This window comes from Corvus cornix, chromosome 1, assembly GCF_000738735.6.
Source record: "Corvus cornix cornix isolate S_Up_H32 chromosome 1, ASM73873v5, whole genome shotgun sequence".
Lineage (NCBI taxonomy): Eukaryota > Metazoa > Chordata > Aves > Passeriformes > Corvidae > Corvus > Corvus cornix.
In genome coordinates, this window is record NC_046332.1 from 5,862,106 (window position 1) to 5,883,627 (window position 21,522).

Here is a 21,522-nt window from a genome sequence, read left to right on the forward strand (position 1 = left end):
GTATAAACAACAATTATTATAATGCTTAGATTTGTGAAAGTGAATAGGAAACTGCTACACATAGTTTAAAGTATGTCATTTTAATTTTAGGCTTGGATGATTTCAATTTGGTAAAAACATTGATGCTTAGAAAGTACAGCAGAGAGTAGAGAATAAAGGACAGGGAGTGAATGCTTTGTCATTATGTCCTGGATCCTACAGGGAGGGTGACCCCAAGCCCTGAACAGCAGTAAGCTGGACAGGAGCTCTTTGGAAACGTGTGATGGTGAAACAGATGCCCATGGCAGGGCAGCACTGAATGTCTTAGCTCTGGAGAGCATTAAACACACAAATATTTACAGGGCCTGTGCTCTAGGAGGCCTCAGGCTGGAGGATGTTTGGTCAAAGTAGCCCCTTCCCAGCGTCTTTTCAGGTGCTGTTCACGCAGGCAGGGAGCAAGCGAGCTGTGCATGTGCACCAAATCCCTGCTTCCCTCACAAGGCAGGCATGCTCCAGCAGACCCACGGAGGCATTAGGTGCATTGGGAAAATCCATGGAAAATCAGGAGCTGCTGTGTGTGCACAGCAGGCACGGACATACCTCATGAAAGAAGGCACTTAGGGCCTAAGTGGCCCTGTGTTTGCAAAAGCCAGTCCACAGAGGGCTGCATGTGAGAGGTGTTGGTTACTTTATACTTCTCCCCATATAAAAAGGCAGCTGTGGTGTTGTGTTCCCCAAGGACAACCGAGTTCTTATGCATTGGAAAAATCAGCTGCGAAATGACTGAGAAAAACTTTGTGGCGTTTCCCAAAGGCAAAAATAGAAGTGGGCTTGTACGGTGTGCTTATAGATTGACTGAATCCAGCACTTTCCAGGCCTTCCTCCTGCTGCATGGAACCAGCAGCAGAGTTGCATTTTGACGAGGATCCTGTTGTTGAAGGGAACCTTTCACTTCTTTAAAGGAATGTGTTCTTATGACATTGACTAGGTTATGATCAGCTGTATGAAAACACAGCTTGTGATATGTCAGGCAAGGTAGAAAATTGTGCTCTTTCTCACAAACAGACAACTTCTGTCAGTGTCATCGGCTATGTAAGGCACACACACACACCACAGGGAGGCAAGATTCCTGAGCTAATCTGGAATCTGCAGCTGATACTCTGCTTGACTTTTTAGAAGCTTCCTCACAGCTCCTGGATTCCATAAAACAGAGAGTGATAGCATGTGATAGACTTTGATCTTGCAGATTTAAATGCTTTTTGTTCCACCAAATCGTTTAATATCTTCCTTGTTTTATGCAGTAAATATACTGCCTAGCTTCTTTAAAACCACAGCCAGCTGACTGGTTGTATTCTTGTCAGTGTTAGTCACTTGCCTGACTTATAACATAACTTATTACTCTTCTGACTGATCTCCTCTTATGTGCCACTTCGCCTGAATTCCTTTTCTGAAATTGCCATTAGTGGTTAGGTAATAAAAGCACAGCATCCTGTACATACTTCAGTACTTCACTGAAGAATCTACCTGTCAGGATTGTCATTCTTCTTAGTAGCTTTTCTACAGATAAAATTAGCAACATGATAGAGGCTTTTATCAACTATTAGCTTACTGTAGAACATATTCCATATACTGAGAAATGTGCTGTGTGCTTTTTGGAATGGTATTGTGGTTTCATAACATCCTGTCAGCATGTAGGCACTGCAGTGAGAAGCACACAATTCTGACTTTGCTCTGACTTTGTGCTGGAATAACTCCATTGCTTCAAAGGGGCAGAAGTGAAATCAGAGTCAGGTCCAGTAGAGTTGCAGAGATGAGCTGGTGGCCAAAGCAGAAACTGTGAGAGACTGGACTATTAATGGTTAATGACTCAAAACATTCTGGACTTCATTGGGAGCTATAAACATTCTTAAATCTGCAGGTAAATTGTAGTTCATCTTCCTTGTCCGTAAATGTGTTTGTAGGCCTGAAGTTTTTTGTCTGACAGAGTTGTTTGGTTCCAAGTGTCCTCTTACCCAGTACCAGGAAAGTAACAAGTAGCACAGTACCAAACACCACCCTGCTGCTTTCATGATCTTGCTGCTGCTCACGTAGCTTTTCCCAAATTAGCTTTTGACTAATTGGTGGGTCCCTCTAAGAAAATAGCTGCTACTGCACAGAACCTAGTGCAGCTGCCAAGGAGGTTTGGTCCCTCTCCAGTTGAGATCTGTGTCACTGCAGCTACTCAGCTGTTACCACCTGACCCACTTAAAGTCAGTTTGGACAGAGTTACTTAAGCTGCAGTCAACCCTTTTTGTTTAGGGTAGATGAAGTCTCAGGTCCGAGTGTCTACCATTGCTGTGAAAACCACAATGTTGTCCATATGCTCATAAATTTCTACGCAATTATTTTCATAATTTCCTGTCAATAGTATGGCTAGTGTTAAGTTGTACTTAATGAGATGATTACACATTGGCAGCTGTAAATAGGTATTAACTTTTTTCAGAAATATAAAAGCTTGCTTCCCTGAACATAAATTTTGTAAAGAATAGTGATGTTTTATATAGTAAGTTTTTAATGTACTGTTCCTCCTTTGTCTTGGTTAATCCATTGTATTATCCATTTTGGGTACCCACTTTACACTTCATGGAATCTTGTAAACCTCATCGGAAGGAGCAAATAACACAGCCATGAGGGTTTTGAACATAAAGTCTGACATAGCTTTTGATATAAGTCTGCTCACATCCTGAGATTCATTCTCTTCCTGCTGTCCCAGAGTCAAAACTTTTGGGTTAGGGATATCAAGGGAACATTCCTGTCTGTTCCTCTTATTATCCATTTATGGACCTGTAGTCCATGATTATGTGCAGCTGCTTTTTGAGCCTATTGATACTCTTTGTTATCACAAACTCCCATGGTGAGTCTGGAATGGAAAAAATCAGCTTAAATACCATGGTTACACAGAGATAAGCAAGCTTTTTGAATGTTTTATAAAAGGGAATTTCTACCATAAATATATGTCAATATTTTGACTTTTTAGTGTAGCAGATATCTGCACAAACCATGAAAAGCAAGAAAAGCAGAGTGATACTTCTCTGTCATAAGACACAGAGACCCAAGAAAGGCAAATGTGGGCCAGGTAAAGGTATGGCCAGTCATGAGTTTCACCCAGTCACCTCTTTCCAATGCTCACCTTGCTGCTTGAGGTAGATGATAAGCAGAGGCAACACCTATAGTACTTATTTTCCAGCACTTTTCCCAAGGTTTCAGCGATTTGGAGTTCAAAGATCCAAAAGTCTTTGGGTTTAATAGAAACTTGCTGTGTTTTTCCTTCTCAAAATTATCTAGCTGCTTTTTGAACCCCTACAGTCTCAGCTTCCAAAACACTTTGTGATAGCCTGTTCTGAATTTCTGAAGTTCTGATATTTGCATGGAGTTGCTGTGAGCACCTTGTGTGCATGTGAAGAACTGCACAGATAAATGCACAGCTATTTTGAGCAATAAATTCAAAGTGTGTTTGTGAGCTGTGAACAGAAAAGAGGGATTGATTTGTTTTGATTTATTCATTTGAATTTTTTATTAGTGCTATTGGTATGGACCTACTGCCTGATTCCTGACTATAATAGTGAAACACAAACAAAAGAATGAATGGTGTATGTAACCAGGGAAGTTATGTAAGTTATGGGCTTATGGAGTTACACATATATGTGGAATCAAAGATCATTTTTATAGTCAGAGCAGCTTGTTTGGGTGGATCCAAAGGTATAGTAGTGCACTAAACTTCTGAAAAACACAGTCCTGATGCTGCTGGACTCTTAAAAACGTGGTGTTTTAAACAAGGCCTGCTTCCTGCTGCAGGCTTGGCAGTATGGCTTATGTAAGAAAGCCAGGCCTGAGCCTTCAGCCCCAGAACTGAACTGGAGCCTGTTGGAAAAGCTGGGCTGGTGGAGGAGTGGGGAAGGTTTGTAAACAGCTGAAGTGGAGCCTTCTGGGTTTAATGTGTTCCATAACCTGTTCAAACAGGGCAGCAACTGAAAACCCCAGATGTCAGGGTTACGCAACAGCTCCTTCAGGAAAGCGGCTTCAAGTTTTCAGTGGGCTTTACAATAAAGAGCATGCATGAAATGTTCACCCACAGATAGTGAAGTGTTTGCTTTGCTAGCAGTACTCACCCACCATCGACTCTCAGCTCATGCTTTCATAGGGGGAGAGAGGGATCTTCATCCCTAATGCATGTTTCTACATTACCCTTATGTTATTGTGCGTGGGTTGTGTATAGCAGACTTAATGCAGCAATTTGTAGACCTGCATCAATTTAGTGCCTTTTTTTGTTCTTAAAGAAATGCTATATTGGATAAAACTTTGAGGCTTTTTCCCAGCTGTGCTAAGGTTGAGTACTTTGAATGAAAGAGGGTTTATTTTGAAACTTACAGGAGTAAGTTTTCTTTTCTATTCATACCTGTATCTTCGTGTCCCAGCAGTGTTCAATTGTATCTAATCTTTTTCAGCCACCTACCATGGGATGTGAGTAGCTACATCCTACAACCAACCATTTCTCCCCTCCTCTGAAGGGAGTCAAGACTGTGAGCTCTTGTACTGAAGCTCTTTAAAGAACCTCACATCAGCTATCCTGGTTTTAAACATTCAGCATTTCTAAAATTTTCCTATGAGGGCCTGCAAACTTAGTGTTTCTTGTGGTCAGGGTTCTTCCACATGGCACTGTTTTTTGGCAGGGTACTCTTTTTTACCGTGTTATGGGGGTATAACAGCACTGTTACTCATTTTGCTGTCTTGCAAGGACTGAATTGAAAACTTCCAGTATTTTTAAGCAGAAGGTTGTTTTCATCCTGAGGAGTGACTTAAAAGAACCAACACTGACCTGTATTCTTATTTGGTTACTACTGGTGCTTTGGTTTGGTTGAGAACATAAGTCCCAGTGAACTCTCATTAACAGGGACGCACAGCCTGCCCTCAGTTTAGTTAATTGGCCTCAATGCAGCCTTCACATACAAGGTAAAAACAAGGCTCCAGCTCTGCCACTCCTTCAAGTGCAGACTGCCCTCCTCAAATCTCACAGTGCTGGGCTAACTTAAAAGTTAAACTTCTGGTTCTGAATGCTGCAGGACCCAGATCTTCACCTGATATTCTTTGCAAGGCTCTGCTGCACAACCAGAAGTTCCCTCAGTATCTTGCACAAGATCCTTCATCTTTGATGCTTCCTTAGCCCACCTTCAGACTGCCTGGAAGGGTTTGGCACAGTCAGGGCTTAGCTGAGCACTGTCTCACCTCCCTTGCATTGTATTTCTCACTGGCTTTTCCTTCCCCCTTTTCGACTCTCTCTGTCATTGATCATCAGCATGCTGATGTGTTCCCATCTGTGCTAAGGACTTTATGCCAGTGTTCTCACGTGACTAGAGTGAAAAAGACAAAAGTTACTCAAGGTGTTCCATCTCTCATTCTCACACCTCAGTATTTATCTTACCTGACTTCTGCCTCACTAAATAAATACTAATGCCAACCTGCAAACAACCTATCCATCAGCAAAAATCTGGTGAGAACTCTCTGGGATTGCTGACTAGTCTCCACTGGAGCACTGAAAGATGATTTCAATAGGATTTTTTTTTCCCTATTGAGGCTTGGTCAGTAAGGCTTGACACAATATTCTTATTAAAGAGGTGTCTCTTTCATAGACTTTGTTTTTCATATTGCACTCAGTGTAATATCCTAAAAAAGGAGAGGACACATCAGATGCTGATTTGAATTTGTTATATATTTATTTCCTATACATTTATTATTCATGGCAGTAGTCTTATCATCTTACCTTATTTTGCCAGAGAACATGAAAAATATAAAGAAATACCAGTTCTGTTTCCATAAGTCTGAGGAAACACTTCCTTAAATGATGATTAGGAGTGCCTAAGTTATCCTGCCTACTACTAGGAAAACCACAAATGCTTTACCTGTCTTCAACAAATTTTAGTTATTCCATCATCTCGGTTTCCTACTTCAAATTTGAGCTAATATACCATAGGTAATAAAATTTAAAAGCAAACTCATTTTTCTTCTTAATAAAACCAATTATTTTTCTGTATAGAGCTGGCTTCAGTGTCCCTGATGCAGGAATGGGAAATGGTTCTTTTGGACAGCTGGGTTTAGCTCAGCACTGTGGTACCCTGATGGGTGCTGCTTTAGCCTGGTGGTCAAAACCCTCTTCTCTGGAGGAGGCTCGTGACAGCAGATGATGCTGGTGAAAGCCTAAAAAGATTGAGAAGTGTGATGAATTGTCTGTTCTGTTCCCTCCCATACTATGCCTTTTTCCCAGGATTCTTGGTGGGGGAAAGGCTGTAGTGCAGGAAGAAATAGGTTAATTCACTACATTTTATTTGACAGGCTCTGTTGGCAAGGTCCAAACGGTCCTTGCATGAAAGTTATCCAGATATTCTTGCTTTGACTGAACCGGCAGAATTTCTTTGCTGGAACAGAGATACAAGTAGGGTCTAACTCACTTTTGGTTTTGGACAGCGAGTGCCTCTTCATGCTGGGGCAACCTAAATGCTCTTGCATGTTTTGAGTGCTCAGTCCTTATACTGAGTGTGTCCTCTTCCATCTTTCAGATGGGAGGACACTACATCAGGGCAGATGAACTGAGCTTGTTGCTACTACATAGTTTTCTAGTGACTCCATGATTTATCACGAGCTTTGTCTCATAGTTTTTCTCGTATGGAGAGAGCTGTTTAATATAACTGCAGGAATGACTGGATCGTGGTAAGGAGCACGTAGAGCTTGCACCAAAGGCTATTTTGAAAGAGTTGACTTTTCCAAGAGCTCCTAATAATGGTGAGGACTTACTTGTCTTTGACTTTAAATAATGTGATTCTTGTCTTTTGTAATAATTTTCTGATAAGCTACAGCCTCATTCAGTTAGCATAGTAAGCACTCCTACTTTGTGAACTCTGTATTATTTGAAGGCTCAAATTTCATCTAAATTATGCCAAATGCATGAAAATAGCATCCTCTCCTTATCAGCATGTAGGGGGTTTTTTTTCATAATTTGTGTGAAACAAAAATAGAAGGTAAAAGAAGTGACAGAATTAATGTAGTACATAACTCTGGAGGCATCGCTATCTGGCAGAACATATCCTAATGAAATCATCATTCAAAGGAAACCTTGCTTCCAGTTACAGAATGAATATGAAAATGATAGATTAATATGCTTAAAAGAAAAGTAGATAAATAGACAGAAGGCATGATTGAATAAAATTCAGCTAACTTGGGTACTTTGCATTTCATTTTGTCCTTATAAATCCACATTATAGATGCCTAGCAGAGAGTTGGCATTTTCTTTGGGCTTTCCATCACTAAGTCATCACTGTGGATTTCTCTGCTACGCCCCTGATTGACATCATATCACTGACTGTCCTGTGGCAACTACTCCCCAGCAATTTGGCCTGTCCTTATTATTCACTTTTAATCAGATAAGATATTTTCTGCAGTGCCTGCTCTCATCCTCAGTAGGCTTTCTTAAACTTGCATGAATGTTTCTGCCAACTGATTAAGGCCCAGTGTGGTAATAGAGGTGTCCCCTTAAATAAAACAAAAAATTAGTGCAATGTACAATAAAAGTTACTCATAGTTTCAATATTTAAGAGACGTTTTTATGATCACATTTGATAGGATTCATCAGGAATTCAGATCTATTTCAACTGAAGTGGCTTTATCTACCTATGTCAAAGAAGACAGAGACTCATTTTTGAATTCTGCCTCCTCCTGCAATTCAGGCTGTCTTATCAAGACTGAAATCAGACAATTTTCAGGTGTTTCCTGCAGTTGTTCAGAGAGGAATATTTCACTAGTCTCCCTTTCTGTTTCTTGTAGTTCCTGTGCTCCCAGAAAAAGGCAGGTTTGGCTGGGGAGACTGAGGAGTCAGGATCAATTACTCCACAACTCTACTGAACTCTAGGGGTTAAGGTCACCATCTGAATTTCTCCTCCCATGATGAGCAACTTCTTATCAGCAAGCATGGAAAAGCATATTCAGTATGACTCTGGACCACAATGAGAAGTGGTATTTCTATTTCCCTTGAGGAACAGTGGTCATATAATCCACTTAAAATAGCCCAGGTTTTGATTTTTCATTTTAGAAACAAAATTATTCATGGCTAGCTTGAGTTATGGAAGATTGACTTTGAAGAACAATACAAAACTGCTGATGCAATTATAATGAAAATACTATTCTGAGGTAAAGCTATAGGAAGAAAAAGGAAATATAAAAGCAATTTAATTCCATGGGTTTTGGAAGGCTTGCCCTTTATCTATTTAAGATCTATTTTAATTAAAATTTTGCAGCCTGGAGGTTAATTCATTTTTTAATGTCTGTTTGTCTTTCAGAGTATTATTGAGTTAAGCAGTAGGTTGCATGACTGTGGTCTAGAAACATTAATTTGCATGCACAGTATTTCTATTTCCTCTTCAAGAAACAAAAATGGCCTTTTATTAAAGCTCCTTGTTTGCTTTTTTTGAAAAGCATGCTAAATGCAGATTGGTTCACTAATGAATTGTCCCATGATCCTCAGGATTATGAAATTTGTCCCACAAAAACCAACAAGTGTCCCCACAGGCATTATGTTCTTTTTCCGGCCTGCTGGCTGAGACAGAGGTGGGCTGAGCAGCTGCTTAGAAAGCACCAGCCGTGCTAGAAACAATGACTTCTCCAGCCAGTGATGCTCTGTGGTGTTCACTAACAGGGTGTTCAAACCAGAACCTAACCCTGGAAGTGGAAGTAGCAGACGTGTAAGAAACCGCTGGTTGATCTCATAAAGTGAATTTATCACCTCTCTGATCCTGCGGTTTTCTACGTGTTACTGTATTAATTCATTCTTACCTTGAGCCTGGCCTGCATTTCCATGCTGCTGTTGCCAAATGCCACTTTCAGAGGTTTAGAGTATTCCAGGATTTCTTGGAGAAATCCTCTAGTGAGTTTAGTTCTGTTTTTGAAATCAGGTGGCATTCAGATTTGGACAAATCTAAGCTTATCTTGTATGTTATGCAAAAGGGGCTTTTATAGCTCAACCCTTAGTTTAGAAATATAATTCAAGCAGGGCTCTGCATTCCCTTGTATTTACCAAAGAGCCTGAGTGTATAATTCCAAATATGAACCTCAAACATTAAGAGAAGAAAATTTGCTCCTACCAGTTTTACCAAAAAAGTTTATTCTTGTTTCAAATCACACAGTATTTGCTGTGTTTACACATCTATTCTTTGAGTCATGTGATGATTGGTTTTTTTACGTTCCTTACTTTTCTTTTAAAATGCAAATGAAATTTTGTTCTCACAGTTACTGAGAAAACATAAGAATGGTGTTTTTCAAATAATCCAACCCAAATAAAGCTCAAACTGGAATTAACCCAAAGGCTCAGAAGCCCTCAGAAATCTGATAAAGAATTCTGGTGGGCTCAATCTTAAAATTGCTTAAGGTTGATTTGAAGTTATGATTTAGGAGCCCACCCACTTGTGAGCTCTGGTTACAATAGACCAAAAGTAGTGCCTTACTGTATTAAAGTCGAGAAAATAACCAACAGCTCTTTCCTCGTGGGTAACCTCCCAGAAACAGTCCAGTCCATGCTTGTGTTTGCTGAGGCACTGGGAATGGACATGCCTGGCCATCAGTGGGGATGATCATATCCAGCTGTCACTACTCAAGTGCCCTGTTTGGTGTTTTTATTCTGCCCAGAGTCCCGTGCAGACCCAAACCTTTCAGCTTCTTGCCTGTGATGTCCATCTGCAGGACACAAACTGATATCACAGCAGCCAAACCCAATATGTACTGTCTGTGAGCATAAATGGGATTTACTTCTCTTAAAGGACGGGGGTTTATCTGCGAATTCTTGAAGACTGCAAGAGAATTTCTTGGATGGACTGCTTTTCTCAGTAAGCCTGTCTGTTATTGACAGACTCATATTCTCACTTTTTTCCCACAGATTCTTACCTACATCTTTCAAGTTCAAAATCTGGACTATGAGTTCTTCAAGTTCAAAATCTGGACTATAGGTGGTTCCCTGCTGATAAATTTACCACCAGAAAATGAGTGGAAATTCTGGAGAAGAGTGATTGATCACTGCCTGGGAGACCTAAACCAAATAAATGAATTAAAGGCACAGTTCTGCATTCCCTCTCCATTTCTTTTAGAAGACATCACACCACAAAAGACTCCTGAGAGACTGAAATGAATCCTCTTACTTGTGTGCACTAGATCTTGCTGCCTAGGAGATGCACAACTGGCATGTGTAATTGCAGTGTACCTGAGCTGTATTTAAAAATAGGAGTCCTGTGAAACAGAGAGGTAAAACCTTGAATCAGCATTATTAACAGACAGCTCTATATCAATTTTATTTCTGATGAATAACTCACAGCATCCCAAGTCCCTCATCAGGTTGGCTACAATATTGCATGGAATTAAGCATGGCTCAGAGAACAAGAAACAAATTACAAAACCCTCTCGAACCTGCCACATGGTTTTGAGACCATCTATTCAAAATCATCCAAAAGTGTATGTATTGCAGTACCAAACCAAGTGTTGGACTGCCAGAAATGGGAATCCTGCTGCATTTCACATCCTCCCCTCATGTCAGCATGGAAAGGTTGCACTGTTGATGCCTATATGCTGCAGTCATCTCTTCTCCCTGGAGCATCCCTTCGCTGGTGCTGTCTGACTGAACTGATCCATGTTTCTGAATCCCAGCCAACACAGTGATCATTCCCTTCAGCTGTTTAACACAAGAGCAGCAACCACAGTGTAACTGGAGAGTGTAAGTCCTGCTTGGATGGCCTCTGAGCCCTGAGTGTCCTGCTGTGCGTGTTTTCTCCTTCAAGTGCCCGCATCAGGCTAATTGCATACCCAGTGAGCTGTGCTGTCCCTAATGCTCTGCAGAATGAGTAGAGAAGCATTCCCAACCATTCACTTCTCTTAAAAATTGATGTTTGCCATTAGACAAGACCTCTTCCTCTTGTGGTATCTTGCACTCTCACTAGAGCAAGGACCTTCCTCTGAAATGGGAATCTCTACCCAGAAACTTCAGGGTTTCCAACTTGGCAATTCTGTATGAAAAATGCTTACTGCTCTCAAAAAATTTCAATTCTAACAACCTTCTAAGGCTGGTCTAAAACCAGAGAAATTCCATAAAACCCTACTCAAGTTGTCATTTGGACTTTTCAAAAGCCTAATAGTGAGACAATTGATTAGTGACATGTCATGTGTCGGTGCTTAACTCCATGCAATGGATTAACTTTCTAATTTGACTAAATTCACTGTGTGCACTCAGCTTTCTTATTTTTCTGAGAGAGGACACCACGAATGAATGCAACAACCTCATTCCCTTTAGCACATTAAAAATATAAATTATTGAAGTTCACACTAGTATTCATAGATCATCAATTTTATTCCTTGTATACAGAAATATAAAAAATGACAGTAATGTCTGAGCAACTTCCAGCTGTGCACGGTGATGTTTATATTGTCCTTAAAGAGATGAAGGTGGGAAGGGAAAGAGTTGGTTCAATTACTAAAATAGCTATAATTGTCTCTGTGAATGTTTTCAACAATTTCTCATATCTGATGGAATCATTATTGACATTTGCCAGGACTCTGGTGGAGCCTTTCACCTTTTTATCTGCAGAAAATTCTGTCTTCTGTAGCAATTTCTGTCCTCTTCATTCTAGAGCTGTGGGAGCTCTACCCTCACTCTGAGGAGGCAGAAGCCTCATGCCACACAGGCTTTGCTTCCAACCAGTTTTCAGTATGGAGCATTACCATTTCCATTGTCCTGGAGTCATCTCCTGGCACTGACCATGACAACAAGTGAGACATAAATCAAAATGACTCCTGGAACCAAAGACTGATTTTTGTATTGTTTAGCTCTATAGATGCCATTCACAACAAGGGGAATATCTCTGCTGAGGTTAAATATTCTGCAAACAGAGAAGTTACCTGTATAAATACTGCAACAGGCCTAAGGGACATTTTTTTCCTTACACAGTATTAATTTTAAAAGTAATCAAATCTTCTAGGAGTGCAATGCCACATGAAGTGATTTAAAGTGTGTCAGAAGATGAACAGAAAAGTTAACATTACCATTTCATCTTTGTTTCTGTTATGCCCAAACTTCACAGAATACAATAATGCATATAAGAGATCTGGCTGGCTGACGTCTGTCCATCCTGAGGCACAATGGAAGGAATCAAGAATAGAGCAGCTGCCTGAATTCTGAACTGTCTTGTTTTTATAGGCTCTTACATAAGCCTTTTTTTATTCTGTATTTACCAAGTCAAGTGCCTATCTCATTGTTCCATTAGTGCAGTACCTGAATTTGCAGCAAAGCAAGGAAATATGGCAATAAATCTTATTAGATGTTGCTGTGTGTGGAACACAGGCCCAAAGGCTCTCCTGAGCGAGCCACATCCCTCTCGAGCAGATACCAAAGAGAATAAGATTATGTGCAACAAGAGAGAACAACAAACTTTTTTCAAAATGGTGATATCTAAACTGCACAGCACAAATGCCGCTCTTTGGGAAAGCGAGATTTTTCAAGTGATCTGTGCATAGGACCACTGATGGGAAATGTGAGAAGAGGGGAAAAAGTGCTCCTGCTCTCATTCCTGTCTCTCCCTCTACACTCCTGGCAGGAGTCTGAGTGGGCTAAGGCTACAGGGGCTGCTCCACTGTTTTCAGACCCCACAGCTGATGAACTTCAGTGTTAGTCTGACTTGAGTCCAACTCATTTAAAGGATCATTTTTCCCACAGTTCAGTCTGAAGAGAGAAGCTGCAGTGTTTTAAAAGCATGTTTCTTGCCTTGCTGTGGGTGAGGTACCTGCCTCATTTGTCCTTAATAAGTTGCAGCTCTGAGTATTTCTGAGAACACTGGGATTGCCTCCCTGCTGCTTTGCTTTCCTTCATGTACCTGCTGGACCTGTGACGTGCCTTTGAGCAGGCCTGTCTGCTGGCCACGTTGTAACTTATAATTAGGCTGACATTATTTATAACCCATTCAAGAGATACAGGTAGGTTTTCAGGTGTTTCTGTCCACCAGGTGAACATTCATTGGGACTGAAACCTCTTGGGCTTCTCCTGGCTCTCAAGAGGTTCAGCACTGGGCTGGCACGAGCTTCCTCGGCACTGTCAGGAGCGAAGTGTTTCTTGGCATGTGCAGGAGCTGAATGCTGGGCACCTGGAGAACTTTAAAATTGAAATAGGTACCTACTTAGGTTTAAGAGCCTTCTGAGCTGGGCAGCAGCTGAGCAGAAGTTTTTAGTATCACTGTTCGTAATTGCAGCTGACTTCTGCCTGGCTTGGATACCTCAATAACTTTTTGGGATCTGGCCCTAAGGGTTTTATTTTTTTCTAGCTTATGCATTAAATAATAAAGAGCAGGCAATTAAGAAGTCTTGCTTAACTGGCTTAGCCTCTTGAAGAGAGCTACAAATTAGCCTTGTTCCCTGCTCCTGAGGATCATTAGATCATTTGTTACAAGGGCGCAGGGAGCCTCTGCAGTGTTTTGTGGCAGAAGGGCACAGGGCTGCTCTGTGGAGTGCTCTGTGCTGTTGTTTACAAACCAAGAGTGCTACCCTGAGCATCCCAGCTGGATGTTTAGTTTGAAAAGCGATATGTCAGTCGCTATTTAATTAGGACCCTGCAGCCCACCTTTCTCAGATGCTGCAGCTTATTAAAGCGTTCCCTGATTGGGAATATGCAGATGCCATTGGTGGAAGAAATAGCTGCCTTTAGTCAGAGTGAAAGGACTTTGCCACCTCTAGCTTGGAGTTACAGCAGCACACTTGGACCCCAGGGCTTAGGTGTAAGGACAGAGGAGACAAACAGGCTCCTATTCTCCTTCCAAGAAAAATGCTTTAGGAAGGGGTGTTGCTGTGCTCCCTGTCCCGGGAGAGGAAATTCTCCTCCATTGCTGCCTGTGTATCCTTCCCACATGGCTCTTCTCTGCAAGAATTTCAAGAACAGGTGAGCAACCTCTCTTTACTGCTTGCTTTTTGGGCTGGGATTGAGAGCAATAGGAAGCAAATAAGTTTGTGTTTGGTATCTCTGGGAGAGGCCTGCAAAGAATAAGCTGCTTACAGTAAAAGAACGTGCCAGTGTTCAAGGCCAGTTTGGGTGAGGCCTTGAGCAACCTAATCTAGGGGGAGTTTCCCTCCCATGGCAGAGGGGTGGAAAAAGAAGACCTTCAAGGTCCCTTCCAACCCCAGCCATGCTACGATTCTCCAGTGGTGCAGCCTTCTCTAATTTGGAAAGCAATTAGTACTTCTTTAAATTAAGTGAATTGAGGCTGCAAAGAGACTCCCCAGTAAGCTCTACCAAAATTGTGGAGATATTTCTAAAATTGTAATGGACTGTCAAATGCCTGGGTTTAGTCTTTGTGTTGTTAACCACTTCCTATTTCTCTATTGCAGCAGGCTTAAAAAAACCCCCAAACCCTCAATCTTTCACCGAAAACTGATGGTGTTTATGTGAGCTGTGGTACTGATACACTTGGAGAATTACGTATTTTATTCATACTGAGCTACAGGAGCTATTCCAGAGCTCTTAGCCTGCTTGTTATGTTGGCTCAAATGTACCTTTCCAGAGGTGATAATTCCTTGTCTCACTTAGAAATATGAAAGATGAATTTAGAAGAAAGCACTTAATGTATTTTTCTTTTATACAAGTTTATATTAATGAAGTAAAACACTGAGTACTGTTGCATTGGACCCACCTCCTCCAGAACACTGTTGTCTGTACTTTTAAGACAGAGGCACAGTGTTTCTTCCAGATGTTAGAGATAATGCATGTGTGTAAGAGGTAAGGACTGTTTAACTGGTTGGAAAATTCCATTGTGGAAAAAGATGATGGAGCTTAATATTCAGCTCTCTTACCCCTGATTTTGGGAATATTATGTCTATTCAGTAGTGTGCTTTGGCTTTTGTGCAAGCAAAATTCTCCTTCATTTCCCACCTCCTCTGGCTTTCTGGGAAGGGACAAATCATCACAGTGAGCAATATCTTCCTTTTTAAGCTCATTTTTCTAGTTTCAGGATGCTGGTTTTGCTCACTTAAAGACCTCCTTTTTTTTTTTTTTTTTTTTGTTAAAGCAGTCACATCCTAAGCACAGAGATACCCAGAGAGTGGGAAATAATCATGACAATGAATCTTGCTCCCTACAAGAGGCGAAACAAGTTGCATGACTGAAGCCCATGCCTGAATGACAAAAGTTCTGGCCATGACTTGAGCTGATTAAACCCACAGCTTCTGTATCTCCAGCTCTAAGAGAAATAGTGGTGATAGCTCAGTGTGGTCATTGTGAGAATTAGTGCAATCATATATAAATATTTTACACATTTTACTATGCCACATATTATTTCACTAGGAATTAATTACTTGCTTTCCCACTGTGATGGGAAAGGAACAAAGTCACAGAGAACTGAGAAGAGCTGGCTAAGTGTTATTAATGGCTGCTTTTTATTTACCAAGAGATTGGTAATGCTCTAGAAGTATTTTTTTAGCCATTTCCTTCACCAGACACACAATTTCTTTTGATGAGCAAAGAAAAGCTAATGAAAAGCCTATGATAACGAGATCACAAGAGCAGTATGAAAAGAAACTGGGAAATGCTGGCAGTTTTGATTATTATAATAATCTAGTATAGAAGCAAATTATATTATTACTCTAATACAAACTCTTGGCAAAAGGAGTGAAAAAACTGCACCAAAAAAAAAACCAAACCCAAGCAGTTGTTAAATTTTTAAAGGCATTTATGAAACTGCAGCAAACAACTTTTCACTTCCATTTAACATATATTTATTTAGAGTTGGGAAATGGTATGTAGTATTAAAAACATGGCACTATTCCTTGTAGCAAATGCTTTCTGTCCTCTGAGCCAAAGAAAGGGTTCACACCGCCCTGTTTCTGCAAACCAGAGTGTTCATCAAATGTTCCTATAGTCACAATTCACACCCAATAAAATATAAGGAGTGTTATTAGCTGAAATATTATTGAAACCACTTATGTCAAGCAAAGCGAGAGAAGGAGGAAGTGAAGTGAATGCAGTTCAACTGGCCACAGTACTGCAATTCCTTTGTTTCATGAGAAGTTTCCTGGGAAAGACGGACTTTCAATGTTTGGTGACAAAACTGTTGGAGTGTGATATCGGTCTGAGGGTGAAGCAGGAACGGCAAATCACTCCTGTTCTCCTGTAGATTGCAATGTCTGAACGCAAGACAGGATGTGAGCTGTGCCAGCAGGGATGGTTGTAGGACATTTAGGCATTGTTTGAGCAGAGGGGAGCAAGATTGTAAGACTGTGGGATTTTTTTTCAAACTAATAATTAATCCAAGATCAAAGTGATCATTATATCACTGCATTAGTCTTAGTTTGTACTGGTGTCTCTGTACTGTTAGCCATTTAGACACACATGCATAAAACTGGCAGACACTCTGTATCATATTCTGGCTAAGTCATTCAAAAAGTGTCCATACACATCATTCCGCAGTTATAGGGGCTGTGCCAAAGCCTGGAGGATTTGCTAGGATATTCTGTGAGTGGCTACACTGACAACAGGACTGATGTCAGAGCCAGGTGTCAGTCAGTGCTCATGAACTGGTCACCAGGGCTACAGAACAAGAAAACCAGTTCTCCCAGGCTTTTCACTTGCCAGGAGCTGCTGGGCTTCACCCTCTGTTGCTCCACATTCACCACTTTTGCTGCAGCCTGAGAGCTTCACAGGGGAAGCAGGGAGGGAATCTGTGCTCAATCTGTGGCCAGTTAGGGACCAAAGAAACCCTCGGGGTGACTGGGAACAGCACTGAAGCCGCCCTGCACTGGGTCAGATGCTGCTACTGTTCCAGCTGGAAGTTTGTGGGATCACCCCAATGTGCTTTTTGTTCCTGTGAGGAGAAGGATGGAAGAGAACAGCATTGTCCAGCATATGAGGGCTTCAATATGTTTTCTGCTTCTCCTTTACAGTTACTTCCCAGCTGCTTTGCACTTCCCTCTTAGATGCAACAGGGCCCCAAATTTCAACTGCTGAGATGGAAACATGCTTAATAATAGATTATGAAAAAGACATGGTGAAAAATTCCAGTTTAGATGGAGGATTTCAGTGCCAGATTGTGCCCTGGGATTCCAATGCATATCTTCCATTAAAGCCATTAAAAATGTTTGCATTTCAAGGAAGAATTTGGACTTTTGACACAATTCCCTCTTTTTCTTTGGGAGCCAAACATTTTCTGTGGTAACAGAACATATTATAACAAGAATAAATATAATGCATTCAGGCATTAAAATGAATAACAGTCCTTGATCTATTTGCTGAAGATTACAGGCATGAGATGTGAAAGCTGTTAGTGGTTTGAAGAAAGATATTTGCTGTAATTGGCACTGCAGCTTTGGTTTTATTACAAAATATGAAAGAGATGACCAGAGAGGTGTCCAGATCCTCACATTCTGTGGAGAGACTATGGTGCATCTCATGACCATAGCTTTGGCCAGTGGTTTGCTGCTTTTTGAACCAAGAGGTCTTAAAAATCTCAGGGTAATGTATTTGCCACACATGAGGTGCTGCCTCCTATTCCAGTGGGGTCAAAACCTTAGTGGTGAGGGTGTATGGCTGCAAGTCTAAGGAAAATGTTAAGCCTGTTTCCTGTACTCACAAGGCACTGTATGAATTAAAATTGCATTGTGTGAATGGAACACTTTGCTTTAAACACTCAACCCTTCAATTTCTGTATTGCTTCAAATTGGAGAAATATAAATATGTACAGAGAGAAGCATTGTCCTCCAGAATGGAGGTAACTCTCATCCTTCTCTCCTCCTCAGGTGTTTGGGGCAGGCTGTTTCCATTCCTTTCCTTCAGAAATGAAAGCAAGTGCCTGCCTGCTTCCAGCTTGTGCTTCCTCCCCAGGGAATGGGGAAAGACAGAGCTCAGCCCAGGAGTGTTTGAGCTCTCTGTTGCCTTCTGCTCTTCTGGGATTTGCAGTGGATCAGCTGGAAGTGTAGATCCCAGTGGTGATGGCATTATAGCTTTACAGGAACGTGCCTAGCACTCCCTGAGTCTTGAGGTCAAGATAAACTTCCCAGCTGGGATACTCAGTACAATGTAGTTTGGTGGGAAATCTTTAGACATTTTTGTGGTGGCAGATTTCACCAGAAACTTAACTTGCTTTGCAGAGTGCTTTTTTCAAGATTGATTGTTCCCCACAAAAATAAGCTATTTCATCAAAGTTGACTTCTTGAAAAAAAAAAACCAAAACACTGTCCATCTCGTCAGAGAATTCCCAGCAAGCTGTGAACAAATATTGTTTTTAGCCTTCCTATTCCTTTATACATAAGGCATAGGTAATGCCTGGTGTGTATTTCCTTGGGATGCCATGTGTATCTTCCAATTTGGTCTCCTTTAGGAAAAACCAACGTGTTACAGTTTTTGGCTGTCGAATGGGCCATAACAGCAAAGCCAAGGGGCTTTGCCTGTAAGCACCAGCCACAGCTAGCTAGAGTGTGGTTTCCAGTGATTTAAATATTTATAGAATGCCAGCAGAGGGTGAAACCAGGAGGAATGGGGATACAGCAGTGGAGTGGTTGTTTTGGTGGCTGTAATCTCTGGGGGAATGCTCACTGTACAGAGCTGTCTCCTCAAAGAAAGATTTGGGAATAATTGTATGGCAGTGAGAAGGGAGGGGAAAGACCCTTACTTCTTGCTAATATTGTTCAAAACGTTTGAGATGCTTGCAGCTGTTTCCAGAACTTATTTAGGCCTCTAGATAAGTCTTCTGATCTGTGGAAGCGGTGAGCACCTCTAAATCCAACAGTAAAGCTCATCTCAAAGCAGACAAGTAAATGAATGCTTGAAGAGCCTGTGCAGATTGCTTTACCACGTTGCTATGCTCTTCTTCTCTCCTCCAGATCTCCAGTGTACCAGACAAGCCATTTTCCCTTGATGTTACAACCCACACAGCTGCTGTACCAAGTCATGTTTGGTGGTGGTATTTACTTAGTGCTCTCTGAGGATCTTCTGGTCTTTATTCCTTTTGATTACTCTTAGCATCACTGAAGTTCAGCTGGTCCAAGAATCCAAGAAACCCTGATGGATTTAAGAAGCTAGAACATACAGCAAAGATGAATTAACTTTATTTAAAACAGAACCAGCCAGTTCTTTTCCTCACTAAAGAAACAGACTGTGGCAGACAGCCAGGATGTTTCTCTTCTGTAAAGATCTCGCACCAGCCCTACCTTAGCTGGTTCCCCTCCTCTCCTTTTGTCAGTGTGATGCATCTGCATTAGCAAGCTGTGCTTTTCATTCCAAAGTGATGAAAGGGGAAAACAATAAATTACAATGCCTTTTAAGAAGTCTCCAAATCTTATCAGATCTCACATTTCATCCTTGCTGCTCTTTTATGTCATTCTTTTACTATTACTCTAATTGCCACTCAAAATTTATTTTGCTGCTGTTGTGCACCCAGCACTTGCAGCTACTGTTGAGAAATAGTATGGAGGCAGAAAGCAGAGATCCTCTCTCTCCCTTTTTGTAAATTCCTATTGCTTGTGAAATTCCCAAACTCACAACCTCCCAAGTTTCTGAGAAGAGTGGCCCTCTACGTACTCTGAGGTATTGTTACACTGTTAAAAATGGAAATTTGATGCTGCTTCTTGTGGGGTGGAGGGGAAGGAATTGAGAAAGGTGGGGGTTTCACCCCAGCTGTCTCATGATAGTTGAATGCTGGGAGTAGAAAACAGTATAACAAATACCTGAAAATGCAGCCACCTACCACTCTTTTATATAAAAAATTTGAGATTACGAGCCAAACTCACTGTTGACATAAGCAGATGCAAATCTAATGAAGTCACTGCAGTTACTTCTACTTATGCCAGAGGTGAATTTGTCCCTATTTTTGGAACATGCTGGTTTTGTGCTACAGCATTGGCACACTGTATCATGTCAAAATCCTTTTGAGCAATGGCAGTGTGCCACTGGCTGAGTAACATGATGCATCATGTCAAACATCTGCCTGATAATGGTCCTGATCTGCTTTTTGACATGATGCATCATGCCACTGTACCATGCCCGAAGGCTTCTGATAGGAATTCTGTCGGGATCTGGTAACAAGAAACGTGTGCTAGTATTGGAGAATTTTGGCATTTTGTGGAAAACAGTGATCTCTGTGTTAGTGCATTTATAAATCTCTTGCAAATGCCTCATGTACTTGGGTGAAAAATGATCACTAATGTACTCCCACTTCAATGTGTCACATTAACATAATAAACGATAAATCATTTTCTATTTCGGTCTGTTCTGCTTTAAGGACCGATACTGGATTTTCTCCTAGAAATGATCAATCGGCATTGAAAGAATTTGTTTCTATTTGTGACTTTACAGGCTTGTTTTCTTACTGTTATTAAGCGTAGGAGGCTTTTCTTTTGGGTTTTTCAGATGTCGTTTTTTATAAACCAACACCAGGCCTTGTTGTCATTGCATCTGAAAGCGTTTCACCTCAGAGAGAACGGCGCTAAACAACACCTCCCCTAAACCAGGAAACATGTTTCACAATCCTCTGCGGCAAGCGGCACAAGCTTCCCGGGGAGGATCTGCGAGGGTGGATAGCAGCCAGTCGTCCAGAGGCGAGGAGGCCGGGAGCCAGGAGACAGGGCGGCCAGAGGAATGCCTGGAGGCAGCCTGGCCATGTGCTTGCGGTGAAGCCCTCCAGGTCAGGAGCAGGCTCGTGGCCAGGAACAGCGAACTTCAGAAGGTGGTGCTTGGTGTTGCCAGCCTGCGGCCTCCGGCTCCTGTAAGCGCCGCTGGCGGGGTGGTGTCCTGCCTTAGGCTTGCTGCAGTAGGTAATGAGGGGAAAGAGGTTTCTCAAATTAATAGGGCCCAGATCGAGCAGAGATTTGTAGATAGCAATCAGCACTTGGATTTTCTGTTTTGACAAAGAAACCGGTCAGGAGCCCACGCATTTGGTATATGCAAGTGCGTTGTACCCTTGCAGAAGCTTCGGAGTGACTGCAAAGGTGAGTGCTTCAGCTGGAAATCCACATTGACACAGATATCCAAAATACAACAGGAACAGGTTATCAGAGTGCTACTTAAAAAGTATATAGCTACCTTAAAATCTGTATGCACAAAACAAAAAAAAGAAACTAAAGATGTCTGCAGGAAATTGGATCTTTGTTCAAAGTACTGGATTGAATGTTTTGGACAAACGCTTTCTACAAACACGGAATCCTACTGGGGTCAGACAGAGCTATTTTAACCTTGTGTATTCATCTAACTGTTCTGGCCAAGGAGATGTGTGTGTGTGATTGTGTGTGTATATATATACAAAGAGAGGGAGAGAGTATAAATTTAGAATTTTTGATTGAAGGCTTCAATTCCTGGCTGCTATTAAATGTAGGTAAACTTCAAAACAAATTTTGTGAAAAAAAAACCCAAAAAAACAAAACCAAAAAAACTTCAAATAATTCACTTTAGACCTGATGAGAAGAATAAAAGAGCAAACACGTGTAAGTCCTTCCCAGGCTCATAAGCTGGGATAATGC

At 41.4% G+C, this 21,522-nt stretch overlaps 1 protein-coding gene across 1 annotated transcript in view; it reads left to right on the top strand.

The window, feature by feature from the left end:
- The window catches only part of POU1F1 (POU class 1 homeobox 1), a 101,661-nt gene extending 81,395 nt beyond the window's left edge, over nt 1–20,266 (top strand). The window contains exons 12-13 of the transcript XR_005602491.1: nt 9,932–13,963; nt 18,892–20,266. The gene's annotated coding sequence lies outside the window, so the exon portion shown is untranslated. The remainder of the gene's footprint in view (nt 1–9,931; nt 13,964–18,891) is intronic.
- Nucleotides 20,267–21,522: the final 1,256 nt, after the last annotated feature.